General features: G+C 43.4%; 1 protein-coding gene across 1 annotated transcript in view; it reads right to left on the bottom strand.

The window, feature by feature from the left end:
• Positions 1 to 17500, bottom strand: part of PSMB7 (proteasome 20S subunit beta 7) — a 257792-nt gene that overhangs the window by 137462 nt on the left and 102830 nt on the right. The gene's annotated exons all lie outside the window — the stretch shown is intronic.

The raw sequence follows: 17500 nt of genomic DNA, 5'->3' as shown, positions 1-17500 counted from the left end.
TTAAACGGAAGGCACCACTGCTTGTAGAACCTTTCTCCCAAAAATAGCCTCCGAAGAAGCAAAAGTATCGAATTTGTAAAATTTGGAAAAAAGTATGAAGCGAAGACCAAGACGCCGCCTTACAAATCTGTTCAACAGAAGCCTCATTTTTAAAAGCCCATGTGGAAGCCACTGCTCTAGTAGAATGAGCAGTAATTCTTTCAGGAGGCTGCTTGCCAGAAGTCTCATGAGCCAAATGGATGATGCTTTTCAGCCAAAAGGAAAGAGAGGTAGCCGTAGCCTTTTGACCTCTCCGTTTACAATGAAGATGTTTGACGGAAATCTTTAGTTGCTTGTAAGTAGAACTTTAAAGCACATCAAGATTGTGCAACAGACGTTCCTTCTTTAATGAAGGATTAGGAGACAGTGAAGGAACAACAATTTCCTGATTGATATTCCTATTAGAAACAACCTTAGGAAGGAATCCAGGTTTGGTACGCAAAACCACCTTATCTGCATGGAAAACAAGGTAAGGTGAGCAACACTGTAAAGCAGATAACTCAGAAACTCTTCAAGCCGAAGAGATAGCTACTAAAAACAAAACTTTCCAAGATAGAAGCTTAATATCTATGGAATGCGTAGGTTCGAACGGAACCCCTTGAAGAACTTTAAGAACTAAGTTTAGGCTCCATGGCGGAGCAACAGGTTTAAATACAGGCTTGATCCTGACTAAGGCCTGACTAAAAGCTTGAACGTCTGGGACATCTGCCAGACATTTGTGTAAAAGAATAGACAAAGCAGATATTTGTCCTTTTAAGGAACTAGCTGATAATCCCTTCTCCAATCCTTCTTGGAGAAAAGACAATATTCTAGGAAACATAATCTTACTCCATGAGTAACCCTTGGATTCACACCAATAAAAATATTTGCGCCAAATCTTATGATAAATATTTCTGGTGACAGGCTTTCTAGCTTGAATCGGGGTATCAATGACCGACTCAGACAAACCACGCTTTGATAGAATCAGGCGTTGAATCTCCAAACAGTCAGACGCAGAGAAATTAGATTTGGATGCGTGAATGGACCTTGGATTAGAAAGTCCTTCCTCATTGGCAGAGTCCACGGTGGAACCGATGACATGTCCACTAGGTCTGCATACCAAGTCGTGCTATCAGTATCACCGAAGCTCTCTCTTGCTTGATTCTGGCAACCAGACGTGGGAGGAGAGGAAACGGTGGAAATACATAGGCCAGATTGAAGGACCAGGGAACTGCTAGAACATCTATCAGTACCGCCTGGGGATCCTGGGACCTGGACCCGTAACAAGGAAGTTTGGCATTCTGACGGGACGCCATCAGATCCAATTCTAGTGTGCCCCATAGCTGAGTCAGCTGGGCAAATACCTCCGGATGGAGCTCCCACTCTCCAGGATGAAAAGTCTTACGAAATCCGCCTCCCAGTTCTCTTCCCCTGGGATATGGATTGCTGAGAGATGGCAAGAGTGATCCTCCACCCATCGGATTATTTTGGTTACCTCCATCATCGCTAGAGAACTCTGTGTTCCTCCTTGATGATTGATATATGCTACAGTCGTGATGTTGTCCGACTGAAATCTGATTAATTTTGTCGCAGCTAGCTGAGGCCACGTCTGGAGTGCATGGAATATCGCTCTCAGTTCTAGAATGTTTATCGGGAGTAGAGTTTCCTCCCGAGACCATAAACCCTGTGCCTTCAGAGAGTTCCAGACTGCACCTCAGCCTAGCAGGCTGGCATCTGTCGTTACTATGAGCCACTCCGGTCTGCGGAAACACATTCCCTGAGAAAGGTAGTCCTGAGACAACCACCAGAGAATCTCTGGTCTCCTGGTCCAGATGCAGTTGAGGAGATAAATCTGCATAATCCCCATTCCACTGTTTGAGCATGCATAGTTGCAGTGGTCTGAGGTGTAGGCGGGCAAAAGGAACTATGTCCATTGCCGCTACCATGAGTCCAATTACCTCCATACACTGAGCCACTGATGGCTGAGGAATGGAATGAAGAGCTCGGCAAGTGGTTAAGAGTTTTGATTTTCTGACCTCCGTCAGAAATATTTTCATTTCTACTGAGTCGATCAGAGTCCCTAGGAAGGAAACTCTTGTGAGAGGGAAGAGAGAACTCTTTTTTTATGTTCACCTTCCACCCATGAGATCTCAGAAAAGCCAACACGATGTCTGTGTGAGACTTGGCTAGCTGGAAAGTCGACGCCTGAATCAAGATGTTGTCAACATAAGGCGCCACTGCTATGCCCCGCGGTCTTAGAACCGCCAAAAGGGACCCTAGCACCTTTGTGAAAATTCTGGGAGCCGTGGCCAACCCGAAGGGAAGGGCCACGAACTTGTAATGCCTGTCTAGAAAGGTGAATCTGAGGAATTGATGATCTCTGTGAATAGGGATGTGTATACACACATCCTTTAAGTCCACGGTAGTCATATATTGACCCTCCTGGATCAACGGTAGAATAGTCCAAATAGTCTCCATCTTGATAGATGGTACTCTGAGGAATTTGTTTAGAATTTTGAGATCCAAGATTGGTCTGAAAGTTCCCTCTTTTTTGGGAACCACAAACAGGTTTGAGTAAAACCCTAGCCCTTGTTCCGCTTTTGGTATGTAGGTCTTCTACACAGCATAAGAACGCCTCTCTCTTTGTCTGGTTTGCAGACAATTGAGAAATGTGAAATCTCCCCCTTGGGGGAGTCTTTGAAGTCCAGAAGATATCCCTCGGACACAATTTCTAAGGCCCAGGAATCGTGAACATCTCTTGCCCAAGCCTGAGCGAAGAGAGAGATTCTGCCCCCTACTAGATCCGGTCCCGGATCAGGGGCTACCCCTTCATGCTGTCTTAGAGGCAGCTGCAGGCTTCTTGGCCTGTTTACCCTTGTTCCAAGCCTGGTTAGGTCTCCAGACTGACTTGGATTGGGCAAAATTCCCCTCTTGCTTTGCAGCAGGGGAAGCTGAAGCGGGACCACCCTTGAAGTTCCGAAAGGAATGAAAATTATTTTGTTTGGTCCTCATTTTATTTGATCTATCCTGAGAGAGGGCATGGCCTGTCCCTCTAGTGATGTCTGAAATAATCTCTTTCAGTTCAGGCCCGAATAGGGTCTTTCCTTTGAAAGGGATGTTCAAAAGTTTAGATTTTGATGACACATCAGCAAACCAGGACTTAAGCCATAACGCCCTGCATGATAAAATGGCAAAACCTGAATTCTTTGCCGCTAATTTAGCCAGTTGGAAAGCGGCATCTGTATTGAAAGAATTAGCCAACTTAAGGGCCTTAATTCTGTCCATAACATCCTCTAATGGAGTCTCCATCTGAAGAGCCTCTTCTAGAGCCTCGAACCAGAAAGCAGCTGCAGTAGTTACAGGAACAATGCATGCAATAGGTTGGAGAAGAAAACCTTGATGAACAAAAATTTTCTTCAGGAGACCCTCTAATTTTTTATCCATAGGATCCTTGAAAGCACAACTGTCTTCGATAGGTATAGTTGTACTCTTAGCCAGAGTAGAAATAGCTCCCTCCACCTTAGGGACTGTCTGACACAAGTCCAGCATGGTGTCAGATATGGGAAACATTTTCTTAAAAAAAGGAGGGGGAGCGAACGGAATACCTGGTCTATCCCACTCCTTAGTAACAATATTCACAATCATCTTAGGGACTGGAAAAACATCAGTGTAAACAGGAACCTCTAAGTATTTGTCCATTTTACACAATTTCTCTGGGACCACTATAGGGTCACAATCATCTAGAGTCGCTAATACCTCCCTGAGCAATAAGCGGAGGTGTTCAAGCTTAAATTTAAAGGCCATCATATCAGAATCTGCAAAACGGTGTAAAAAAAGCAGTAAACTCAACGAAATTTTTACAGTAGCATCATAAAGCCTTAGTAACTTTGCACAGCTATGCAAATAAACAATTAACCCCTTAATGTAAAAACCGGATTGACAAAACGTCAAAAAACGGTAAAAAAAGTTCAGCACCTTGCCACAGCTCTGCGGTGGCGCCTACCTGCCCTTTAGGAACGATTTGTGGGGAAAAAAACTTCTTTACAGCCCTCAAACACAGTAGGAACCTCTGGAGAAGCAGCTGGATGTCTGAGGAAACGAAACTGCCCAACTGAGTCGCAAAAATAGGCCACTCCCACCTCACTCGATGTTATGGGGCCTAAAAGAAACACAACAGAGTGTTTCTTAAACTAGCCATGTGGGTTAATAACCCTTAAACAAGCCACAATGACCCCTTAAAGTCCCTCAAAAAATGTTATATTTGCATTTTTTATAAAAAACAAAAACGTTTTTTCCTATCAGTGTCACCAGTAACTAATGAGCCCTTTATGCAAGTTGGGATTCCTACTAAGTGTCTGAATACAGCTTACCCTTCCCTCATGGGGATATTGCCAGCCTTTTCTAGAATTAACAGTCTGTCTAGAAAACAAATTGACTGAACATACCTCAATGCAGTTTAGCCTGCAAACCGTTCCCCCAACTGAAGTTTTCCTGTACTCTTCAGCCCTTGTGAGAACAGCAGTGGATCTTAGTTACAAAGTGCTAAGATCATCATCCTCCTTGCAGAAATCTTCATCCCTTTTCTGCCAGAGAGTAAATAGTACACACCGGTACCATTTAAAATAAACTTTTGCTTGAGAAAATAAAAACTAACATTTTTGTCACCACACTCACTTTACCCTTCCTAGTACTTAGAGTAGGCAAAGAGAATGACTGGGGGGTGGAGCTAAGGGAGGCGCTATACAGACAGCTCTGCTGTGGGTGCTCTCTTTGCCACTTCCTGTAAGGAAGGAGAATATCCCACAAGTATGGATGAATCCGTGGACTCGAAACATCTTACAAGAGAAATCAAGCGTTCAATCTCCAGGCAGTCAGATGCAGAGAAATTAGATTTGGATGAGAAGGTCCTGTCTCAGTGGCAGTTTCCACGGTGGCAGAGATGACATTTCCACCAGATCTGCATACCAAGTCCTGTGTGGCCACGCAGGCGCTATCAAGATTACCGAAGCCCTCTCCTGTTTGATTCTGGCAATAAGACGAGGTAGGAGAGGAAAAGGAGGAAACACATAAGCCAGGTTTAACGACCAAGGTACTGCTAGAGCATCTATCAGTACTGCTTGGGGATCGCTTGATCTGCACCCGTAACAAGGAAGTTTGGCATTCTGATGAGATGCCATCAGATCCAATTCTGGTGTTCCCCATTGATGGATCAATGTCGCAAACGCCTCCAGATGGAGCTCCCACTCCCCCGGATGAAAAGTCTGGCGACTTAGAAAATCCGCTTCCCAGTTGTCTACTCCTGGGATATAGATTGCTGATAGATGGCAAGAATGAATCTCTGTCCATCAAATTATTTTGGAAACCTCTGTCATCGCTAGAGAACTCTTTGTTCCCCCTTGATGATTGATATATGCTACAGTGGTGATATTGTCCGACTGGAATCTTATGAATTTGGCCAAAGCCAACTGAGGCCACGCTTGGAGCGCATTGAATATTGCTCTCAGTTCCAGAATATTTATTGGTAATAGGGACTCCTCCTGAGTCCAAACCCCCTGAGCCTTCAGGGAATTCCAGACTGCGTCCCAGCCCAAGAGGCTGGCGTCCGTCATCACTATGACCCACACTGGCCTGCGGAAGCACATTCCCTGGGACAGATGATACTGTGACAACCACCAAAGAAGAGAAGCTCTGGTCTCTAGATCCAGATTTATCCGAGGAGATAAATCCGCATAATCCCCATTCCACTGTATTAGCATGCACAGCTGCAGTGGTCTGAGATGTAAGCGAGCAAACGGAACGATGTCCATTGCCGCTATCATTAACCCAATGACCTCCATACACTGCGCCACTGATGGCTGAGGAATGGTATGAAGTGCTCGGCAAGAAGTTAGGATCTTTGTCTTTCTGACCTCCATCAGAAAATTTTTCATGTCTACCAAGTCTATCAGAGTTCCTAGGAATGGGACTCTTGTCAGTGGAACTAGTGAACTCTTTTGTATATTCACCTTCCACCCGTGAGTCCTTAGAAAAGTCAACACGATGTCTGTGTGAGATTTGGCTAGCTGGTAAGTTAACGCCTGAATCAAAATATCGTCCAGATAGGGCGCCACTGCTGTGCCCCGCGGCCTTAGAACTGCCAGAAGGGACCCTAGCACTTTTGTGAAAATTCTGGGAGCTGTTACCAACCCGAAAGGGAGGGCCACAAACTGGTAATGTTTGTCCAGGAAGGCGAACCTGAGAAACTGGTGATGATCTTTGTGGATAGGAATGTGAAGAAATGCATCCTTCAAGTCCACGGTGGTCATATATTGACCCTCCTGGATCATTGGTAAAATTGTTTGTATGGTCTCCAACTTGAATGATGGGACCCTGTTCTAGTTTTGGAACTGGACAGATTACACCCATGGTATAGAGGTTGTCTATACAGCGTAAGAACGCCTCTCTTTTTGTCAGGTCTACAGACAAACGTAAAAGAAGAAATAGATACCCCTGGGTCACGATTTCTAATGCCCAGGGATCCTGAACATCCAAGCCTGAGCGAAGAGAGAAAGTCTGCCCCCTACTAGATCCGGTCCCGGGAATGGGGGTTGCCCCTTCATGCTGTCTTGGTAGCAGCAGCTGGCTTCTTGGCAAAAATACTTTTATTCCAGGTCTGGTTAGGTCTCCAGACTGACTTGGATTGTGCGAAATTCCCCTCCTGCTTTGTGGCGGAGGAGGAAGGAAAGGGTCCGCCTTTAAAGTTTCGAAAGGAATGAAAATTATTTTGTTTAACCCTCATTTTAACGGTCTTGTCCTGAGGAAGTCCTCCAGTAATGTCGGAAAGGATTTCCTTTAGTTCAGGCCCGAATAAGGTCTTACCTTTAAAAGGAATAGCTAAAAGTTTAGATTTTGATGACACATCAGCAGACCAAGTCTTAAGCCATAACACAGTAATAGTAAAGAATTAGCTAGCTTGAGAGCCTTAATTCTATCCAAAATATCATCTAATGGGGTCTCAACCTTAAGAGACTCCTCTAGAGCCTCAAACCAAAAAGCTGCTGCAGTATTAACTGGAACAATGCACGCTATAGGTTGTAGAAGAAAACCCTGATGAATAAACAACTTCTTTAACAGACCATCTAATTTTTTATCCATAGGATCTTTGAAAGCACAACTATCCTCAATAGCTATAGTTGTACGCTTAGCCAGGGTAGAAATGGCACCCTCCACCTTAGGGACTGTCTGCCAGGAATCCCGAATGGTGTCAGATATGGGAAACATTTTCTTAAAAGTAAGAGGGGGAGAGAACGGAATGCCTGGTCTATCCCATTCCTTAGTAACAATGTCTGAAATCCTTTTAGGCACTGGAAAAACATTGGTATAAGTAGGGACCTCTAGATATTTATCCATCTTACACAACTTCTTTGGTGGGATTACAATAGGGTCACAATCATCCAGAGTTGCTAAAACCTCCCGGAGTAACAGGCGGAGGTGTTCCAGCTTAAATTTAAAGGCCGTTACGTCAGAGTCTGTTTGAGGGAACAAATTTCCTGAGTGTGAAAGTTCTCCCTCAGACAGCAATTCCCCTACCCCCAACTCAGAACACTGTGAAGGTACATCGGAGATGGCCAATAAAGCGTCAGAGGGCTCAGCATTTACTCTAGTACCGGACCTACTGCGCTTACACTGTAAACCTGGCAGTTTAGATAATACCTCTGTAAGGGTAGTAGACATAACTGCAGCCATATCTTGCAGGGTGAAAGAATTAGACGCACTTGTACTTGGCGTACGCAAGATGTACTTGGCGTCGCTTGAGTGGTCGTTAAAGGTTGTGACACTTGGGGAGAATAGGATGGCATAACCTGATTCTCTTCAGACTGAGAATCATCCCTAGAAATAATATTATCTCCAAAAATATGTTCTTTGCAATGTAAGGCCCTTTCAGTACATGAGGGACCCACAATGGCTTCTAAACACATAGAACATTGGCTTTCCTCAATGTCAGACATGTTGAACAGGCTAGTAATAACCACAAAAAGTCTTGAAAACACTTTATTTAGTGAAAAAAACAGTACTGCGCCTTTAAGAGTAAAAAAGCATACAAGTTTTCCAAAACTGTCTTAAAATGTAGTAAATATCACAATTTTAGCATATATGTGTTTTATCTTGTCAGCTAAGACTGCACCACAAGTAAGGAAAGTTAACCCTCTACAGAAAAAAACGTTACTCAAAAACGTTTATGAAAAGTAATAAAGCAACCCTCTGCACCTTGCCACAGCTCTGCTGTGGCGCCTACCTGCCCTCAGGGGTCTGTAAGACACACTATCTCCTTTGTGTAGTGTAAATCTGCAGCCTAGGCCCACCGGAGCTGGAGCTTGCTGTCTTCATAATCATTTCAACTGCGCATCTGAGGCGCGAAAATAGGCCCCGCCCATCAATATTGATGTCTCTTTGCCTAATGGGAACCGCTCTAAAGCGGTCTAGCAAACTAGCCATGTGGGGTTTCATATAACCCATCTATTAATGAAAGCCATGTGAACCCTTACAGTGCCATCAGCCACAAAAACGTTTGTATATAAAAACGTTAAGTAGCCCCAAAAACATGCAAACGTTTTGCCCACAAAACATGATAACAGTGTCAACCAAATTGTTCCATAATAAAAAGGTTCCAGTAATACCCCTTCTTTACATGTAGGATTACTGCTTACCCCTTCCCTTAAGGGAACTATGTCAGCCAGTTCTGAAATACCACAGTCTCTCCAGAAGAAAATGACCGAACATACCTCAATGCTTGTAGCATGAAAAACGTTCCTCACACTGAAGCTTCTCAAGTACTCCTCAGCCATTCTGTGGGAACTACTCTGGATCTTAGTGACAACTGCTAAGATCATCAGTCTCCAGGCAGAATCTTCATCCATCTGCTGCCTGAGAAAAAATAGCACTCACCGGTACCATTTAAAATAAAAAAGTCTTGCTTGAAGAAAATAAAAACTATCATTTTATCACCTCTTTCACTTTACCTCTTCCTATTACTTAGTATAGGCAAAGAGAATGACTGGGGGGTGGAGTCAAGGGAGGCGCTATATAGACAGCTCTGCTATGGTGCTCTTTGCCACTTCCTGTTAGCAGGAGGATAATATCCCACAAGTAAGGATGAATCTGTGGACTCGTCGTATCTAGTAGAAGAAAACTTTTTTTGTTATTATATTGTGACGTATGTGTCTCTCCCACAACACTCAAACTAAACTATGCCTTTATAAAATTCTGAGCAGAGAGCATTATCAGGCCCTAAGTCTCTTGTTTGAACCATATCTCATCACAGGCTATTTTATTATAATTTATTTGTATAGCGCCCCAAGATTCCATAGCGCCGAATACAGAGAGAGGGGTATACAATGACAAGGACTTAAAATACAAAACATAAACTAAACAAATCTAGTACAGGAGGATGAGGGCCCTGCTCCGGAGAGCTCACAGTCTACAGGTTGAGGGTGCAGAGACATAAGGTTTAAGGTAGCTTGTCACATTGGTTGTAGTTGCAGCAGTGAGTCAGGCAGTTCGTGTATTATTTTTGTTAGGATGAGAGATAGAGGAGAGATGGTAAGCCTCTCTGAATAGGTGGGTTTTCAAGGATTGTCTGAAGCTATACAAAATGGAAACACTTATGGAGCAGGGTAGAGAGTTCCAGAGGACAGGAGCAGCATGTGAGAAGTCTTGGAGACGGGAGTGGGATGTATAGATAAAAGGAGTAGAGACGTAGGTCAGAGGTTGATTGAAGAGGTCGGGATGAGGAATATTTCACGATGAGAGAGCAATGTAGTTGGGAGTTAAACTGTTGAGTGCTTTGTAAGTTAGGGTTAATACTTTAAATTGTATTCTGGAGTGTGGGGAGCCAGTGTAGAGACTGACAGAGTGGAGCAGCTTATGTAGATCGGCGATTTAGATGGATGAGTCTAGCTGAAGCATAAGAGATTGAAGGGAGGAGAGGCGGTGTTTGGAAAGGCCATTTAAAAGTAGATTGCAATAATCAATGTGTGACAAAATGAGGGCATGAAATATTCTTGTATTTTTTTTTTAGTACAGAAAAGACAAATTCTGGAAATGTTGCGTAGGTGTGCATTGCAGGATTTAGTAGGCGCTTGTATATGTGGGTTGAATGTGAAACAGCGGACCTGGGGTGAGGTGTTGAGAATAGAGTCTCCTATCGTCAGATAAAGGTCAGGTGTTGGATGTCTCGAAGAGGGGGGAATAAGAAGCAGCTCAGTTTTGGACAGATTGAGTTGGAGGTAGTGTGAAGACATCTAAGAGGGAATTGCAGAGAGGCAGTTGGAAATCTGGTTGAGTAAAGAAGAAGAGATATCAGGAGAGGAAAGATAGATTTGGGTATCAACAGCATATAAGTGGTGGTGGAACCCAAAGGAGGCCATAAGTTTTCCAAGGGAGTGTCAGAGCTTTAGCCTGCTTTGTTTGCTATTTGCGGCTGGCTGCCATTTTACTTACCTCTCTCGCTGAATCTGAAGCAGTGTGTGTAACGCTGCTCTTTCATCTGGACGCCCTCTTATGGCAAAACTGGTGAACATCATTAGTGTGAGACAGGTTACAGTCTTAGGATTATGAGGTCACACTTATTATTAAAGGGCCTCTGTTCAGTATGCTTTTGCCCTTGCATTGTCTTAGACCTGTGTTCCAGTTCCTGTGTATTACCTGGCTTGTCTGACGTTCCTTCTGGTTCCTGATCCCTGGCTTGTTCCGGACTCTGCTGTTTTCCTAGTTTATAATCCCGGCTCGTCTGACTACTCGCTTTGGCTCCTGACTCGGCTCGTCTGACTACCAGCTCTGACTTTGACTCCTGGCTTGTTATTTGGCTTGTGGACTTTTTATTATTTTTTGTTAACAACGGTGTGATTATTTTTGCACTTCACGTCTCAGTCTGATTCCTGGTACCCTGATAGGGAGGATGTATATAGAGAGAGAAAAGCAAGGGACCCAAGACAGAGCCTTGCGGTACTCCAACAGAGAGGCATAGGATCAGAAGATATGTTGTTAAAGGAAACTGAAAACGAGCAGTTGGAGAGATATGAGGCAAACCAGGAGAGGGCCGTGTCTTGGATGCCAAATGAATGTAGGAATTTTAGGAGGAGAGGATAGATCCAGACCACTTAGTAAGAAATACTTTCTTTGTAATGTCCTGTGATATTTTGCAGTGCTGAGCATATTACCAAGGGGTGCACTGTAAGTGATACAAACACAGTAAAGCAGAAATAGAATGCTCTTTAGTGTATGTCATGAAAGCTGTGCTTCACTTGTTACTGTACATTACAAGTTAATACTAATCATTGCCTTGCTCCAAAGGAGCTTAGAAATCCAACTATTAAAAGCAGCTAGGTTTTCAAGACCAAGCAGGGAATCCACTCTGATGCATTTCAGTTTTGAATAGAAGCATTTGTGTAACACACATGTATTAGCAAAAGTGCTTCTAATAAAAGCTATGGTTGTTTCAATAGGGTATTTAAGTATGCACCGTGCACCAGCAGTTTAAACACAACCCTTGCTCAGAGATCCTAAGGTGCATATACAATTTGTTTATTGCTGACATGATACAAGCCCCACTGGTGCTCTGAGTAGCTGCAGTATATAAAATGCTGGTGCACTGAGAATATCTAGCTATGCTTCACGTGCAGAGAAAAATGTTAACACTAAAACAATAACTAGAGGTATTTTTGCCATTCATCTATGTGCATTTAAATTGTGACCGGTATGTCAATCTATTAAATATGACATAAAAGTGCAAAAGGGAAATACTGTACTATGTCCGACCATATTATTGCACTGTTACACTTACAAACGCTTTTAAAGGGACATTATACACTATATTTTTCTTTGCATAAATGTTTTGTAGATGATCCTTTCTACAGCCAATCTGGGAGTGTTTATGTAAAAATTTACAGTTTTTTTTTTTTTTTTTTTTAATAACATTGTGCTGATTTTTAGATTCCTAACCAAGCCCTAAAGTTTTAGATGTATACTGAAGCCACCAAGTTACCAGCAAACTCCCAGTAATGCATTGCTGCTCCTGAGCTTACCTCGTAGGGCTGTGCGATATGGAGAAATATATATATTGTGATTTTAATTGTGATCTCAATTAAACGTACATTTTGCATTAAAAATTCTACGCTACGACTAAAATTAACCTTACAAGCTACTCGCTTAAAGGGACAGTCTACACCAGATTTTTATTGTTTTAAAAGATATATAATCCCTTTATTACCCATTCTCTATATTTGCATAACCAACACAGTTATATTGTTACACTTTTTACCTCTGTGATTACACCTTTTATCTAAGCCTCTGCAAACTGCCCCCTTATTTCAGTTCTTTTGACAGAGATCCATATTAGCCAATCCGTGCTGGCTCATAGGAACTCCACGTCCGTGAGCACAGTGTTATCTATATGACACACACGAACTAACACCCTCTAGTGGTGAAAACTGTCAAAATGCCCTGAGAGAAGAGGAGGCCTTCAAGTGTGGTGCGCAGATGCAATTAGTTTTCTAATCGCCAAAAATCTAATTGCAAAGCCATGTATGTCTGCCATTTCTGAACAAGGAGGATCCCAGAGAAGCTTTTACAACCATTTGAGTTATGACTGCACAAGCAGTATGTAAATAATTTCAGTGAGAAACCCAAAGTTTGTGAAAAAATATTTTTAAATACGTTCATATTTGGTGGTAAAACAATGACATTAAATATATCAACATGGGTCTACTTAGGTTGACTATTAAAAAAATACATAGCTTTGCAAGGTAAATAAAAAACAAAACAACGGCTTTATTTCAGTTTAAATGGAGTGATAGCAAATGCTAAAAATTTTCCTCTGAAATTCCTGGTGCTAAATGGGTTAAAATAGGCACGTACTAGTATCTTAGAATTGGATAGTTTAGTCAAAATTAAACATTCATGATTAAGATAGAGTGGGCAATTTAAAGCAACTTTCTAATTTAATCCTATTAAATTTTCTTCGTTCTCTAGGTATCTTTATTTGAAAAGCAGGAATGTAAGCTTAGGAGCCGGACCATTTTTGGTTCAGAACCCTGGGTAGCGCTTGCGGATTGCTGTCTAAATGTAGCCACTAATCAGCAAGATCTACCCAGGTGCTGAACCAATAATGGGCTGGCTCCTAAGCTTACATAACTGCTTTTTCAAATAAAGATAGCAAGAGAACGAAGATAAATTAATTATATGAGTAAATTAGAAAATTGCTTAAAATTGCTGCTATCGGAATCATGAAAGAAAAAACAGAATTTATGCTTACCTGATAAATTACTTTCTCCAACGGTGTGTCCGGTCCACGGCGTCATCCATTACTTGTGGGAAATGTTCTCCCCCACAGGGAAAGGCAAGGAGAGCACACAGCTCCCCCTCTGGCTCCGCCCCCCAGTCATTCGACCGACGGTTAGGAGAAAAAGGAGAAACTATAGGGTGCCGTGGTGACTGTAGTGTATAAAGAAAAAAAAAATTTCAACCTGATTAAAAAAAAAAACAGGGCGGGCCGTGGACCGGACACACCGTTGGAGAAAGTAATTTATCAGGTAAACACAAATTCTGTTTTCTCCAACATTGGTGTGTCCGGTCCACGGCGTCATCCATTACTTATGGGAACCAATACCAAAGCTTTAGGACACGGATGAAGGGAGGGAGCAAATCAGGTTACCTAAACAGAAGGCACCACAGCTTGCAAAACCTCTCCCCCAAAAACAGCCTCCGAAGAAGCAAAAATATCAAATTTGTAGAATTTGGCAAAAGTGTGCAGAGAAGACCAAGTCGCTGCCTTACATATCTGGTCAACAGAAGCCTCGTTCTTATAGGCCCATGTGGAAGCCACAGCCCTAGTAGAGTGAGCTGTGATACGGTCAGGAGGCTGCCGTCCGGCAGTCTCATAAGCCAAGCGGATAATGCTTTTCAGCCAGAAAGAGAGAGAGGTAGCAGTAGCTTTTTGACCTCTCCTCTTACCAGAGTAAACGACAAACAAGGATGAGGTTTGTCTAAAATCTTTTGTTGCTTCTAAATAGAACTTTAAAGCACGAACAACATCTAAATTGTGTAATAAACGTTCCTTCTTTGAAACTGGATTCGGACACAAAGAAGGAACAACTATTTCCTGGTTGATGTTCTCGTTGGAAACAACTTTTGGAAGAAAACCAGGCTTAGTACGCAAAACAACCTTATCTGAATGGAACACCAGATAGGGTGGATCACACTGCAAAGCAGATAATTCAGAAACTCTTCTAGCAGAAGAAATAGCAACCAAAAACAGAACTTTCCAAGATAGTAACTTAATATCTATGGAATGTAAAGGTTCAAACGGAACCCCTTGAAGAACTGAAAGAACTAAATTTAGACTCCAAGGAGTCGTCATGGGTCTGTAAACAGGCTTGATTCTAACCAAAGCCTGAACAAAAGCTTGTACATCTGGCAAAGCTTCCAGTCGTTTGTGCAACAAGACGGATAATGCAGAAATCTGTCCTTTTGGAGAACTAGCTGACAATCCTTTATCCAAACCTTCTTGGAGAAAGGAGAGAATCTTTGGAATTTTAATCTTACTCCAGGAGAATCCTTTGGATTCACACCAACAGATATATTTTTTCCATATTTTATGGTAAATCCTTCTAGTCACAGGTTTTCTGGCTTGGACCAGAGTATCAATCACAGAATTTGAAAACCCACGCTTGGATAAAATCAAGCTTTCAATTTCCAAGCAGTCAGCTGCAGAGAAACTAGATTGGGATGTTCGAATGGACCTTGTACTAGAAGGTCCTGTCTCACAGGTAGCTTCCATGGTGGAGCCAATGACATATTCACCAGGTCTGCATATCAAGTCCTGCGTGGCCACGCAGGAGCTATCAGAATCACAGAGGCCTTCTCCTGTTTGATCCTGGCTATGAGCCTGGGGAGGAGAGGAAACGGTGGAAACACATATGCTAGGTTGAACGACCAAGGCGCCACTAATGCATCCACTAGAGTCGCCTTGGGATCCCTGGATCTGGACCCGTAGCAAGGAATCTTGAAGTTCTGACGGGACGCCATTAGATCCATGTCTGGAATGCCCCATAATTGGGTTAACTGAGCAAAGACCTCCGGATGGAGTTCCCACTCCCCCGGATGGAAAGTCTGACGACTCAAATAGTCCGCCTCCCAGTTGTCTACTCCTGGGATGTGAATAGCAGATAGATGGCAGGAGTGATTCTCTGCCCATTGGATTATCTTGGTTACTTCCTTCATCGCTAGGGAACTCTTTGTTCCCCCCTGATGATTGATGTACGCAACAGTCGTTATGTTGTCCGACTGAAATCTTATGAGCCTGGCTTCCGCTAGCTGAGGCCAAGCCAGGAGCGCATTGAATATAGCTCTTAGTTCCAAAATGTTTATCGGGAGAAGCGACTCTTCCCGCGACCATAGGCCCTGAGCTTTCAGAGAGTCCCAGACCGCGCCCCACCCCAAGAGGCTGGCGTCGGTCGTGACGATGACCCACTCCGGTCTGCGGAAACTCATTCCCTGAGACAGGTGATCCTGGGTCAACCACCAGAGAAGTGAGTCCCTGGTTACCTGGTCTACTTGAATTTGGGGAGACAAGTCTGTATAGTCCCCATTCCACTGATTGAGCATGCACAGCTGTAATGGTCTTAGATTAATTCGAGCAAAAGGAACCACATCCATTGCTGCGACCATTAGTCCTATTACTTCCATGCATTGAGCTATGGAGGGTTGAGGAATAGAGTGAAGAACTCGACAAGCTTTTAGAAGCTTTGTCTTTCTGACGTCTGTGAGAAAGATCTTCATTTCCACAGAATCTATTATTGTTCCCAGAAAAGGAACCCTTGTGGACGGTGACAGTGAACTTTTTTCTATGTTCACTTTCCACCCGTGAGATCTGAGAAAAGCCAACACAATGTCTGTATGAGCCCTCGCTTTGGAAAGAGACGACGCTTGGATTAGGATGTCGTCTAGATAAGGTGCTACAGCGATGCCTCTCGGTCTTAGGACCGCTAGAAGGGACCCTAGCACCTTTGTGAAGATTCTGGGAGCGGTGGCTAAACCGAATGGAAGAGCCACAAACTGGTAATGTTTGTCCAGAAAGGCGAACCTCAGGAACTGATGATGAGATTTGTGGATTGGGATATGCAGATACGCATCCTTCAGATCCACGGTAGTCAAAAATTGACCCTGCTGGATTGTTGGTAAGATTGTCCGAATGGTTTCCATCTTGAAGGATGGAACTCTGAGGAACTTGTTTAATATCTTTAAATCCAGAATTGGCCTGAAAGTTCCCTCTTTTTTGGGAACCACAAACAGGTTTGAGTAAAACCCTAGACCTTGTTCCCCGGAGGGGACTGGGTTTATCACTCCCATCTTTGATAGGTCTCTTACACAATGTAAGAATGCCTGTTTCTTTATCTGGTCTGAAGATAAGCGAGACAGGTGGAACCTTCCCTTTGGAGGAAGTCCCTTGAATTCTAACAGGTATCCCTTGGAAACTATCTCTAGTGCCCAGGGATCCAGAACATCTCTTGCCCAAGCCTGAGCGAAGAGATATAGTCTGCCCCCTACCAGATCCGGTCCCGGATTGGGGGCTACCCCTTCATGCTGTCTTGGTAGCAGCAGCATGTTTCTTGGTTTGTTTACCCTTGTTCCAGCCTTGCATGGGCTTCCAAGCGGGTTTGGGCTGGGCCGCGTTACTTTCTTGTCTAGCGGCAGTGGAGTTATTAGCCGGTCCGTTCCAGAAATTGCGAAAGGAACGAAAATTAGACTTGTTCTTAGCCTTAAAAGGCCTATCCTGTGGGAGGGCATGGCCCTTACCCCCAGTGATGTCTGAAATAATTTCCTTCAATTCCGGCCCAAAAAGGGTCTTACCCTTGAAAGGAATATTCAGTAACTTAGTCTTGGACGACACGTCTGCCGACCAGGATTTTAGCCAAAGCGCCCTCCGCGCTACTATAGCAAAACCTGAGTTTTTCGCCGCCAATTTCGTTATTTGAAAGGCGGCATCCAATATAAAGGAATTAGCTAACTTTAATGCGTGAATTCTGTCCATGACTTCTTCATAGGAAGTCTCTTTCTGGAGCGACCTTTCTAGTTCTTCGAACCAAAAGGACGCAGCTGAAGTGACAGTAATAACACACGTAGCTGGTTGAAGGATGAACCCTTGCTGAACAAAAATCTTTTTAAGCAATCCTTCCAATTTTTTATCCATAGGATTTTTGAAAGCGCAGCTGTCCTCTATAGGAATAGTTGTGCGCTTCGCTAGTGTTGAAACAGCTCCCTCAACCTTCGGGACCGTTTGCCATGCGTCCCTTCTAGGGTCTACTATGGGAAACATTTTCTTAAATATAGGAGGTGGGGCAAAGGGTACACCTGGCTTCTCCCACTCCTTTTCCACTATGTTCGCTACCCTCTTAGGTATTGGAAAAGCGTCGTCGTGCACTGGGACCTCTAAAAATTTGTCCAA

Source organism: Bombina bombina, chromosome 12 (genome assembly GCF_027579735.1).
Source record: "Bombina bombina isolate aBomBom1 chromosome 12, aBomBom1.pri, whole genome shotgun sequence".
Lineage (NCBI taxonomy): Eukaryota > Metazoa > Chordata > Amphibia > Anura > Bombinatoridae > Bombina > Bombina bombina.
Note: the sequence above shows the minus strand (reverse complement) of the source record. Positions and strands in the feature narration are given on the sequence as shown.